Source organism: Athene cunicularia (assembly GCF_003259725.1).
Source record: "Athene cunicularia isolate RWA chromosome 2 unlocalized genomic scaffold, athCun1 chr2_part1, whole genome shotgun sequence".
Taxonomy (NCBI): domain Eukaryota; kingdom Metazoa; phylum Chordata; class Aves; order Strigiformes; family Strigidae; genus Athene; species Athene cunicularia.
The window spans coordinates 106,420,851-106,435,283 of NW_020799095.1; positions in this window are offsets into that span (position 1 = coordinate 106,420,851).

Here is a 14,433-nt window from a genome sequence, read left to right on the forward strand (position 1 = left end):
AAGAGATCACCATGAAAGAAACAAGGGGTTTGTCTGTTGGGCTCCAGGTGGACTTGAGTACAGAGAAGGGTGCTGTGTCAAGTCATGATTCTGAACATCCAGAAAAGCTTTCCAAAAACTGCAAGTCTCTGCAAATACTTCATAACTCTATTGGGACAATACATATTGTGAATGCATTAAAAAGACATTAGTAAATATGTATATATTTAGCTAACATATCAGGTAGTCACAGCAAATAGTTTTGCTGATAGATCATTTATTCTTTCTGTTCTTTGACATCAGAGTTTTAAAAACAAAGCAGAAGGGATCGGTTCGTGAAGTTCTCCCACTGAACATAATACATTTCTGTGAATTGTCAGAAATTTAAGTGATATGACTGGCAATGACCCAGCAAGATAAGTGATGGTTTTGCCTTTCTGTCTGTCACCAAAGGGACAGAGGAAAAAACAAAGGAAACAAAGGAAAGACACAAAGGAAAAAACTCTCACTCTTTTGAAATCATAACAGCTCTGTATCTACTAGTTAATCACTCCTCAGGCATTTTCAAAAAACAACAACAAAAAAATCCTTAATAGAAATAATGTATTGGAGTAGTCCACGCACAAAAAAAAACCTAAATCTAAGGAGGCTGACTTTGAAAAGCATTAAAATAGTTGTTTACATTAATAACCAGTTATGCATCTGTTGAAGAATATTGATAAGTTCTGTCCTGGAATTGACTGAGGAACTGTAAAGATGGCTCTATAAAGAGTTGACTGTAGTCAGAAAAAAATAGCCTAGTCAGAAATCATTTAGTAGATGTTTGAATTCTAGCACCATAATCTGTATAGTAGTGAGGCTTAAAGAGCTGCAGTAAGCCTTTAAAGGTTTTGCAAAAGGAGCTGAAAGAATACATTCAAGTTTATTTATCTTATTTTCCATATGCTAAACTGTAGTTCTTTATCATAAACATGAGTTATTTTTCCCTCCATTTTTTTTCTTTTTTTTTTTTTTTTCCTTTTTTTTTAATCATGTTACCAAGCTAAGGTGTGTAAAATTTTAAAGGTGCTTTGTTAAGTCGTGAGGCCCAGATGGCACCACTAGCTTAATGTTAGGATTAGACAACTAAAGTAGAACCTGTCTGCAAAATCTCCTAGAATAGCTAAAATAAGTGTATTTGTTGTATGATTCAGCATTATAATATGCATAAATATCTTTAGCTGAGGCACGTCTACAAGTAGTTTAGCTCTTTCTTATCCTTTTAGTTCTAGAAACGTTCTGAGGCTGAAAATGCAACGTTGCCTTAAGAAGAAAGAAAAGTGTCTGATGTAATTAGGTGGATAATGCAGGCAGCAAAAGCAGTGCCTTTTGAAAAAAAGGAAGGACACTTCTTAATCAGTTAGTGTTGTCTAACAACTTTATTGTTAAACTCGATTCATTTTGTCTATTGCCTTCATATAGTCAAACCCAGAGTCCAAGCTGCTATTGGTTCACTAGCAAGTCCCAGAAAAATTCTGCAAAAATATTCCTTCTCCTAACATCTCCTTGATAAACCCAATAAAAACAAATGTAGCATCTGTCAAAAAAGACTTCTCCTTCTCATGCCTGTTCTAGTTGGACAAACAGTACAGTTACATATTTCAACAATGCAGCCTCCTGATTTAGTTGCTCATTAGGTTCCAAAGGCTGTATCAGTTAATTCAAGAGTTCGGTCCACTTCTGCTATGTAGGAACAGAAACGAGTTCTCCCTGTAAGAAAGCCAACCACAGGGAGGAGAGACTATCTAACCAAAGCCTGTTTCACATTTAAATTATAACCACAACAAAAGACTGATTTTCTACACTGTCTTTTAGAATTTTCTTTATTTCTTCTATGCATGCAGTAATAAATATGTACTTTATCTATTGTATCCTGTTTGTGATAGCTGCTCTTTCCATCTCCCAAAATGGGAACTGTAGTTCATCTCTTACTTCAAGCTTCTCTGCTTTGGGGCTTACACTTTGATTAGTCAGTTATGATCGCTCAACAATGTAAAGCAATCTTTGCAAAGCAGGTGATGCTTTGACTGTGAGGAAAAAATATTCTCCTTTATTTTTGTTCTTTAATTGTTATTTTTTTCTAAGTTTTATAGGTTTAATCCTCTTTTCTGCCTCATCAATTTTGTATTGATATAACACATTCTTTTGATGGTGCAAGTCAGAACTAATTCCAGTTGGAAAGTAATTTTTTTCGTATTTACATTTTTTATCAGTCGTTTGCTTTCTTCTTCCATGAAAAGTCATTAATTCAGTGCTATACATCTGACAATCTGTTTAATTGTTTGGTTGAATATGCAGAGAAATATGCAAAGAAAAGTGGGGCAAGCAGGAGCTGACAGACTTCCACTCATGCCCAGAACAACATATGGATCAGCAAAGAGTTAGGAAGCTTTCATTATTTCCTGTTATCTGTCAGTTCTCACATTATAGGAACACCATATATCTAAAGCCTGTTTTGAAGGCCTTTTGTTTTTTCTAGTTGTGGGATTAAATTCTGTTTGTAGCTCCCATATTTGTAACCACTCTGCAGCAGTGTTTATGTGAAGAGCCCTTTTGTGGACTCGTCCTGGTTTGACTAGATTGCGACTGGAAGCTATCAAAGAGCCGTAAAATCCCCAGCACTGGCTCTACCTTTCCTGTGGGCATTGACCAATGTGACAGTTACTTTCACTTCACAGCTGCAGCTTCAGCTTTTCCCTTTCAGCTCCCCAAACCACTCAACAGCAGGAATTGCAAAGTCTGTCTGTTTTGACCTGTAAAGCCTTTCTCATTTCTTGCTGTCTTTGTGCCCAGGAGAGGATGTAACACTGGTACAGCCTCTGATTAGACATAGGGCCCCAGAGAGTGGCTGGCTCCAGAGCAGAAGTGCCGAAGACAGAAAAACATTGATTTCTAACACATGGATCTGCAATCTAATCAAATTTCAGTAATATCAGCCCGTGACCTTTTCTCTTATTAGTGAATTTATGCACAGCTTATTCCCTTAGTCCCTTATCGCTTTGTGTGTGCTGGTGCTGCCTTCAGCATAATTATTGGAAAATTTGAGTGTTAATTGAGCATGATTGAATTTTGATACAAATCATGTGTATGCTATGCGAGAAGAAAAGTGTGCTTGCGTTTTTCTTGGGGTAGGAAGGAAGTGGGTAAGCAAGATTTATTACAGGACATAGAATTTTGATTTTTCATGATCTAGTTATTTTAACGTAGTTCCATGAACAGCAGTCTGGTGATATAATGCCATGTGGTACAGTACAGGTTTCACTTAAAATCCATTAAATGTATCATAGTAAGGCTCCTTGCAGTACTGGTGTGGAACCTCAGATAACACTATCTTTTATAAACCCTCTATTTTCAGGTTTTTAATATTGCCATGAAACTTTGCTTTGGGCAGAAACTTGACTAGTAACATCAAAAATACACTTGATTTATTTTTTTTTTCTAAAATACTTTCCAACAAGTCTTGTTTTTCATTTCAGAAATCATATGAAGCTTAGGGCCTATAATAATTTGCTGAGTATTTTAATGCTGTCTGTATTACATTTTCAAAGCTGTTGTTTTCCTTCATACATTTTTTTTTTACTATCTGTTAAAACTGTTTATTTTTGCACCTATTGGTGCAGATTCATAGTTTCATCATTGAATGCATGAATTGGCTAAGTGCTTTAAAGTGATTTAATTTAAAAAATGTAATTTATTAGAGACATTAAAAAAAAATAGATTTTCAAGATCGTCTTGAAAACTTATACAGTTCATCAGCCCTTTTATGTAACATTATCATGCTTTGACTCAACCATTCTCAATAATTTGAGTTCCACAAAGTAAAACAGTTCAATTCACTTTTGTAAGTATTTGTAAATAATCTACTAATCTAAAACATTTAGACATACTGTGCAGAAAGACAAGTTGATTCAGAACGTGTCATTTGCTCTGTTTCTTTGTATTTAAGCTTACTAGCTAAGCCCATGGTAGGTGCTAGATTAGTTCAGTTAATTTTTCCATGTGAACACTCTATTCTGTTTTCATTTTGATTCCAAATATTTTGGAAGTTGGTGATATTTTTCCCTTGAAATGAAATTTCTTTTCATTGGAGTACGGATGGATTCAGAAATATATTATGAACTACCCAATATATATTCCAATTTTCTTGGAATATTTAAGCCTGAAGTTTAGATTAAAATGTAAACTTACATATTTCTTTGCTAACATAGAAGCTCATTAATTAAATCAGTAGATTTTAAATTAAAGCAATAACTTATATTTCTAATATTAATAGTCTATTTTATCCTTATAAGCTAGAGATTTTACCCAAGAATTTAGGATTTTTAACAAAAATAATTCCTAATTACTTTAATTTTAAATCAAAATTTTTATTGTAATTTAAATTATAGGATTTCAGAGTACTTTTGTATTTCAAAAGTACTATTTATTTCTACTATTTAAAGTTCAAAGATAAAGTCAGCTGAAGCTCAGTCACCCAATAATATGTTTTCCACCCTCTATAAGGATAGTGTATGAATTTTCATAAGAGAAGCAGATGCTTGGTTCTTATGGAAGCTTCAGAAGAGACCATGATAACAAGAACAGCACTATAGAAGAGCATCTCAGAAACTTAGGATTTATAAAAACTGCATATATACTTCTAAAAAAAAATTATTTTAAGTACAAGTAATATGGATTTTTATACCTTATTGCAATTATAATTACCAGACTAAAAATTACATGGATAATTCTTTTATAAGGCCAAATTAATCATAAAGGTCTGTTTGGATTAAGAGGAAAAATTTAATAACGTCAGCAAACATGAAGAAATGTGAAGGGAGAATCTTTTCTATTTATTCTTTTTTTTCTTAGTTTTCACTGAAAACTCTAGAAACACCCATCTCAGGATAGTCTCTCACCTAAGATGTTCATTGATAGACATCCATTGGTGATGAAGAATCTGTCATTACAACACCATGCAGTAATAATTTTTTTAAAATATTTTTAAGTCTATTTAGTATGGTAGGATGAGCTGTACTCTGCCAAGGCTAAGATTTCTGCAGCTTCATTTGTACTCCTTTGTTTGTCATGCACAAGTGTTACCAGGACATTCAGGTTTTCTAACTTCATAGGATGAAGAACACAAGACTAAATAAAATAAAATAAAAGGCATAGTTATTTCAAGCCATATGTCTAAAGATATACAGCCAAGTGCAATAAAAATGTTCTAAATAACTGAAATGTTTGGAATAAATGGATAAAAAAACCTGTCTGTAAAAGTTTGGATTTCAGATCCAACCTGTGCTGTCCTTTGCCTTTCTCACATTATCGTCTTGCATTCTTCACACCAGCAGCAGGGCAGACAAGAAAATTGTCTGCCACAGACGCACTTAAAAGCATTTTTTCCCTCCCACTGAAGGATTTTGCATTTTTTCTCTTTTGAATCTCATTTTTAAGTATCTCATTACTTTATAGTGCCTTGGTATACCCTGGAAATAAGATGCAATTTTTTCTTGAGGCCAATTCATGACACCTCATAAATTCTAAAAGTGGAGTGATCAAAGAGAGAGATCTCCAGTGACCACCACTTACAGTTCACAACATATAGGTCTCCATAATGGGATGATTCAGTGATTTCATATGGTAAAGAGGCTGAAGTATGATTGTGTTTAAAGTGGATCAGGATTCAACATTTTTATCTTGCAGGGCTCCAAGGGAAGTGTAATAGATCATTCATTAATGAATAAATGAGAAGGAAAGAAGGTAAAGTAACTATTCTTAAATATAAATATATAGACAGTAGGAAGAAACAACATATGATTAAGTTTTGGAAGTCCTCTGGGGGAAAAAAAAAAATAAAAAAAATATTGTATTACATGACACAAAATTATAATTGAGATACAATTGATCTGAATACTCTGGGGTTTTGGTAATGTAGAAATATCAGTACCAGAAAATAATAACATGCATAGTAGTAATATTCTATAGATGGTACAAAAATAACATTTAAATCTAGTCATGGATTATTTGAGAACATTTAAAATGCACGAATTTAGGCACTACTTTTATGTATTGTATTTTAAGCCTTTAAACTATAATGCAGCTGGCTGTTGGATCAGATTGATATTAAACAGGTCTCACTGAACATGTTTTTCATAGAATCACAGAATCATTCAGGTTGGAAAAGACCCTTGGAATCATCAAGTCCAACCATCAGCCCTACTCCACAAAGTTCTCCCCTACACCATATCCCCCAGCATCTCATCTAAACGACCCTTAAACACATCCAGGGATGGTGACTCCACCACATCCCAGGGCAGCCTATTCCACCGTCTGACCACTCTTTCTGTGAAAAATTTTATCCTAATGTCCAGTCTAAACCTCCACTGTTGCAGTGTAAAGCCATTCCCCCTTGTTCTGTCACTAATCACCTGTGAGAAGAGACCAGCACTAACCTATCTACAATGTCCTTTCAGAGAATTGTAGAGAGTGATGAGGTCTCCCCTCAGCCTTCTCCTCCTCAAACTGAACAGTCCCAGCTCCGTCAGTCGCTCCTCATAGGATTTATTCTCCAGGCCCTTCCCCAGCTTTGTTTCCCTCCTCTGTTCACTCCAGCACCTCGATATCTCTCTTGTATTGTGGTGCCCAAAACTGGACACAACACTCCAGGTGTGGCCTCACCAGTGCAGAGTACAGGGGGACTATCACCTCCCTACTCCCGCTGGTCACACTATTTCTAATACAAACCAGGATGCCGTTGGCTTTCTTGGGCACCCGGGCACACTGCTGGCTCATGTTCAGCTGCTTGTCAATTAGAACCCCCAGATCCTTCTCTTCCAGACAGCTCTCCAGACACACCTCCCCACGCCTGTAGCCATGCAGGGAGTTGTTGTGGCACAAGCACAGGACCTGGCACCTGGCCCTGTTTAAGCTCATCCCGTTAATGCTGGCCCACCGATCCAATCTATCAAAGTCTGTTTGTAGAGCCTCCCTATCATGCAGATTGACATTCCTGCTTAACTTGGTGTCATCTGTGAATTTACTGATAATACACTCTATGTCCTTATCAAGATCATCAGTAAATGGGCCCCTCACTACAAAAAGGACATTGAATTACTTGAGCATGTCCAGAGAAGGACAACGAAGCTGGTGAAGGCTCTGGAGCACAGGTCGTACGGGGAGCGGCTGAGGGAACTGGGGGTGTTTAGTCTGGAGAAGAGGAGGCTGAGGGGAGACCTCATCACCCTCTACAGCTACCTGAGAGGAGGTTGCAGAGAGCTGGGGATGAGTCTCTTTAACCAAGTAACAAGCGTCAGGACAAGAGGAAATGGCCTCAAGTTGAGCCAGGGAAGTTTTAGACTTTAGGAAGCATTTCTTTACAGAAGGGGTTGTTGGGCGTTGGAATGGGCTGCCCAGGGAGGTGGTGGAGTCCCCATCCCTGGAGGTGTTTAAGAGTCAGGTCGACATAGCGCTGAGGGATCTGGTGTAGTTGGGAACTGTCAGTGTTAGGTTAATGGTTGGACTGGATGATCTTCAAGGTCCTTTCCAACCTAGATGATTCTGTGATTCTGTAAAGATGTGGAACCAAAACGGTCCCAACACCAAGCCCTAAGGAACACCACTCGTGAGAAGCTGCAAGCTGGATTTAGCTCCATTGACCACCGCTCTCTGGGACCATCCAGCCTGCCAGTGCTTGATCCAGCAGACCGTCACTCATCCAGGCCATGGGCAGCCATTTTTTCTATGCAAATACTATTTGGAACTGTGTCAAATGCTTTTCGAAAATCCAGGTATATTATATCCTGCAGCAGGAAAAAAAAAAAAAAAGAGTCAAAGTGTTCTTCTTTCATTCCGCAGGGCAGGGGCCATTTATTTTCTTTATTCTCGCTTTTTCTTCTTACAATAATACATACTTATACAGTAATGCACACTTATGCTCTCATTCAAGCTCTGACTTCATAATAAGCAAATCAGCAGCTAGACAGCCATCAATCCTCTCTCCCATCAGAAAGTTCTGTACTTTTCCACAGCTCAGCATTGCAGCTGCCTGTTGTTTTCCCATGCCACCTTAGCACAGACTGGCAGTTTCTTATCTCTTTTTCCAAGGCCTGTTTCTCCTCAAAGCCTTGCTGCTTTTCCAAGCCTGTGCCGAGCAGTTCTGACCGAACAATGTCGATTTGGCTGTTAAATTGAATCTCTCACAGCTGTGCAGGGCTGACACTCCCACATCTTCCCCTTCTTTTTTTTTACAGCTGCACCTGCAAAGGCTTTATCAATTAAGGTTTAGACAAACTGCAGAAAACACAATATACATAAAATAACTACAAAATAAGGAAGACAACTCCTTGAGGGGCTCATCACTCCAGTCCTTGCTGTCTCTCTGCTGGTTACACCACTTTATTGACATCTATGCATTCTCCTCTCTTGCACTTGAATTTGCCAGGTCCAGAGAACTGAATAACACTGTTACAACTTGCTTCATCAGAGCCATCCATAAAGTCTCTCACACCATCATCACTGCCATCACCACTTTTTACGGATATGTTCACCTGAGCTGCATTACACCTCCATCACACTGCAATCTATTAGGTACACACTGACCACTGATACACACAAGCCCTCGTCTTCACCACACAATTATTACACAACCACACAAAAGGACCCCTTACACTTATTACCCACACAACATAAAATGACAAATACTACAAACATCAAAACACCATTAAGAGTATATAAAGCCATTGCTTGTTGATTATGTGGTGTATATAGAGAATTCCCCCTTCTTTGTTTTTAAATCAAGGCCTTTAGTGTACAAGTTAGTCCATTTAGAATGGACAAAGATAGCTGCATCACACTGTCAACACCTTCTGTAAAAAACTGTTGCTTTTGATGTTCAGGGGAAGCTGGGATGGACGAGCGTGCGCCTCGGCCTCAGGCTGTCACTCTGCGGCGGGGGGACTCAGGCAGGCCTGGGCTGCCACTGCCAACTCCACGCTTGCAGGTGGGGGGGTGCAAATGCTGAGTACAGCCACGAGAGATTGCCTCCAGTATACCTGTTGTGAGTTTTTAAGTCCGTCCTCATTAATGCTTTGCTGTAGTTCTTTAATAACAGGAAAATGAAGCCCTTCCAATGTGTCTGACTTTATAGTTCATAAATCACAGGAGCAACAATCTTTCTCACCATGTCCATATCCCCTTGCACCAAGGCTTCTTGCCTCACTTTTACCCACAGATAACCCCCAAGTAAGGGAGGACATGGGCCAGGTTCTCTTTTAGGATTTACAGGGTCAGGGTCTAAAAGATTATCACAATCAAAACACCCAGCATATAAAACTTGCCACAGGGGTTCAGAATACCTGTCCTCACCCTCTGTGTCCTCAAACAAATCTATTAGTAAACATCTCAATGCTTTGGAGTGTGCTGGTGACTTGGTAGAGTCCCCATCAGAGACCTCATCAGTAGGTAGTGGACATGTGGAAAGGGTTCGCTGATTTTCTGGGTGTGTCTTGGCCACAACTCTTAGGATCTGTCTGAGAATTGGATCCACTAGGTGATGTGGCACCAGCTGCAACTGCCGCAGCAGTCCAATCACTTTTTAACTGTTTCAGAGAATCATTTATCAGTTACCATTAGTTAAAGATGATACATCAGGGACCCCATTCCTTTTGCACCAAATAAGGGTAGTACGTATCCCCTTTTCCTCATATTCAATTCCCATCTTCTCCAGAATTCTTATTAAAATATATAAAATAGACTTTTTCTCTGAAGAAATTTTCACCCCCAGCTTAGTTCCCAGCAGCTCACCTTCTCTCCAGGTACCTTCGGTTACTTGTACGGACTAATCAGCTCACCTCTGTTGATCGTAAAGTTCAGCTGGGTTCTGCTACCACCGCTCAGCTTCTGCGGCCCTCGCTCTGTCCCAAACTGAGTTGGGATTCACACTTTAGGGTCACCATTTGTAGTAAAAAGAACAAGGAAAATACAGCCTCCAAAAAATGTTGTCTTCTACCTCCAAAGCAAATTGTTCTTACCATTTTCATTTCCATTACAGTTGAAACATTGTTCCCAACCAAGAATGCCTAGACAAATTTCTCTTTACTTTTATAAAATAATTTTTAAAATCTAATTAATTAATTTAAATATTCCAAAATAAATATGATCAACATTATATTTCAATTTTTAAAGTTTGTATAAATATAAAAATTTTTTCTATATTTTTGTCCTAAACCCTGTAGGTTTCTGAAGAAAGAAATCTGTTAAAAGAAGAGAAGTAGAAGCAGAAATTAAATATTTTGATGGCTATAGAAATTTTCAGTCTTTAGTTTATGTGTTATTATCATTAGATCATGTCTAGTTTCTTATTTTACTAGTTTAAAAAAATTAGAAACACATTATATGGTTTTATGCAAATTATGTTATTTGCACTGCATTTTGATATTGTATTAGTTAAAAGTTGTGTTGTAGTCTTTCTGCTTTAGGAAGGTCTCTTTTGAAAATTAAAAAACATTAAAGGGAAACTGAGGAGATGAAGAGAAAATCTAGAGTATGATTTCTATATTAAGATTCCTGATATAATAAGATTCCAGGACATAGTAAGAATCCTGATAGTTACAAAGAAATGAAGGAAAAGATAGAAACCTTATTTCTCACCAGTTCATCTTTATCATCATCTTGGGGAAACCCAGAGACAGGCAGATGCTGGCCTGGTTCAGCAGCCACAGCAACCATGGAGCTAAACAAGACTGGAAATTGAAGTTTTCTGCGCTTCTTTTACAGGGATCTAGAGAGTCCTTTGAGGTACCAAGATACCGGATCCATCACTCCATTAGGATAGAATTGATATCTGATTTCTGTGTTTTCTGAGCAGAAATTAGTGCAGGAGCAATTGAGAAAATAGTACTAAAAGAAAGCATCCCATACCTTCCTAGGCATGGCCCAAATGAGTAAAATTAAAACCCCATGTTAGTTGTTCAGAAAGTTGGTGTAATTCTATACAGGCCAGTGCGGTGTGCCATAAGTCATATAACACATCACTGCTGGCAGAGCTTGCAGACACCTGAAGGATTCTGCAATGCATATACGGCATATATAGTACATAGTTAGGTATTTCCATGTTTCCACCTTCTATACACAAACCTCAATATCTCCATCATAGATATGGAAATTGAAAGGAGATGAAGATTTCTGTATTTCAGATTGTACAATTTTGTTTTGTTATGGTAGTTTGTTGGCAATGTCCTTGGAAAAAAAAAAAGAGCTATCATATCCAAAAAACTTATTTTTTTCAAAATAATTTCAGTTACCCTGGAATACTTTGATGTCATAATTTCTGTGACAAGCTGTGCTGTGCTTTCCCAGCAGAAGGAGCAGAAGGTCTGGAGCAACAAGGCTGACTTTCCTTTTGATTACTCCAAGTGCTATATTGAAATAACTTTAATGCAAAGTACATATTGAAATTCCATCATTTGAGCTTAGCTTTTTGGAAAATTCACAAATCATTTAATTGTAACCTTTGTAGACAGAAGCCTGCCATTAAATAAATTAACAGCTCGTACATAATGTAGGGTTGCATCTATTGAATTCCTTGAAAACAATTTTTAAAAAAAAAACTAGGTGAGAAAAGTAGATTAATGGGTTAAATATCCTTACACATTATCACTCCAAAAGCCAACCTCCTGTTCCAGCTCTGGCAAAATCACTGTTCTCAGCTTTTTTTCTAATAACTGTTAGATTTTTGTATTTTCCAACAGATTCCTAGAATATCTGGTATCATTACAGTGATTGAATGACAATTCTGAGTATGTGTGAAAATGCAATTGTTCTGCTCATTTCATTTCCTTGGTCTATAGTGTCTATAAAACCAAACCAAACCAACCAAACATAAATATGTATATTTTAGCCTGAATTCTTAGGAAATAGCCCTTTAGGTGACACAGTTTAGAAACTTAGAAAACACTGTTGTTCAAATTCTTTTAATAATGCAAAGGTGATTCTTTTTCTCTGTATTCTGACCATTAGAAAACACATTAGCAGAAAGTCAAGCTGCTTTATGGTAAAATCTCTGTTGGTTTACTGATGCAGCAACCAGCAGGTTATTTCCCAACCAAGTTAAACAGTTGTTTTAAGGAACAATTCAGATATTTTATTCCTTAAATATTGCCAACTGAATCGATCCAAATGTTGCTGAGTATCTCCACAAAGTCTGTGCAACAAAATGATATTGAAAAAAGTTCCTCCTCTGGCATTGCTGGGTGTAATAGTGCCTCCTTTCATCTTCATATCTTACACGTGAGAAGGGCTTTTTAAATATATTGATGAGATCAGAAAAGATACATGAGTGGGGAAAGAACTCCAGAAGAAGCCATAATAGGACAGGAAAGCACAAACAATGTGTTACTGTAGAAAACACTGAGCAGAGGATTATGACAGAAATGAATATTTTAAAATATTTTTCCTTTTACTTCTTCCTGCAAATATGAGAATAAATATCCAAAAGAAAAGAAATAAAGAAACTTTTTAGGTAACATGTCCATTCTTTAGGAATGCCAATTCTTTAGCAATTTGTAGGTGACATGCGGGTTCACTGATGACACCAAACTGTGTAGTGTGGTCAACACACTGGAGGGATGGGATGCCATCCAGAGAGACCTTGTCAGGCTTGAGAGGTGGGCCCTTGCAAACCTCATGAAATTCAAGAAGGTCAAGTGCAAGGTCTTGCACATGGGTCAAGGCAATTCCAAGAACAAATACAGGCTGGGCAATGACTGGGTTGAAAGCAGCCCTGCGGAGAAGGACTTGGGGGTATTAGTAGATGGAAAATTGATTATGAGCCAGAAATGTGTGCTTGTAGCCCAGAAAGTTAACCATATCCTGGGCTGCATCAAGAGAATTGTGGCCAGCAGGTCGAGGGAGGTGATTTTCCCCCTCTACTCCACTCTCGTGAGACCCCACCTGGAGTACTGTGTCCAGCTCTGGGGACCCCAGTATGAGAAGGACATGGACCTGCTCAAATGGGTCCAGAGGAGGCCATGAAGATGACTAGAGGGCTGGAACACCTTTCTTTTGAGGACAGGCTGAGACAGTTGGGATTGTTCAGCCTTGAAAAGAAAAAGCTCCGAGGAGACCTCATAGTGGCCTTCTGGTACTTAAAGGGGACCTACTGGAAAGATGGGGAGAGACTCTATCAAGGGTGTGGTGATAGAACAAGGGATCATGGTTTTAAACTGAAAGAGAGTAGATTTAGATTAGATATAAGGAAGAAATTATTTCACAGAATCATCTATGTTGGTTGGAAAAGATCTTGAAGATCATCCAATCCAACCATTAACCTCACACTGGCAGTTCCCAACTACACCATATCCCTCAGCGCCATGTTGACCCAACTCTTAAACACCTCCAGGGATGGGGACTCCACCACAAGCCTGGGCAGCCCATTCTAACACCTAACAACTCGTTCTGTAAAGAAATGCTTCCTAATATTGAGTCTAAACCTTTCCTGTTCAATTTGAGGCCATTACCTCCTGACCTATCTAGGTAACCAAGGTTACTACTTGATTAAAGAGACTCATCCCCAGCTCTCTGCACCCTCCTTTCAGGTAGCTGTAGAGGGCGATGAGGTCTCCCCTCAGCCTCCTCTTCTCCAGACTAAACCCCCCCAGTTCCCTCAGCTGCTTCCCATACGACCTGAGCTCCCGACCCTGCACCAGCTGCGTTGCCCTTCTCTGGACACGCTCGAGTCATTTAATGTCCTTTTTGTAGTGAGGGGCCCAAAACTGAACACAGGAATCGAGGGGCGGCCTCACCAGTGCCGAGTACAGGGGTCAGATCCCTTCCCTGTCCCTGCTGGCCACACTGTTGCTGACACAATCCAGGATGCCATTGGCCTTCTTGGCTTTGGAACAGGTTGCCCAGAGAGGTTGTGGATGTCCCATCCCTGGAAGTGCTCAAGGACAGGTTGGATGGGGCTTTGAGAAATCTGGTCTAGTGGACAGTGTCCCTGTCCATGGCAGAGGCGTTGGAACTAGATGATCTTTAAGGTCCCTTTCAACTCAAACCATACTGCCATGATTCTATGATGTGATATGCAAGTTCTCTTAAAGATTTGTCATCAGAGGTTAACACATTAAAGCAAATGCACTGGAATAGATTCAGAATCTTTTTTTTATCAGGATAGATAAATGGGAAAACCATCAGAATGAAATTAAAAATAAAGTGTGCAAGAGAGGAAACCGTAAATGAAAAATATTTGGTGGTTTGCTTTCCAATTATTTCAAATTAAATTAATAATACCAGTTATGCTTCAGTGTCTTGTTTAAAAGAGGTGATATCCTAGTAGAGTCCTGAGCTTTTTGACTGTCATATATAACTCAGGGATCTGACCCAAAAGCAAAGGGAATTAACAACTACATTGCTTGTGCAGGAATTTATTTAGATGAT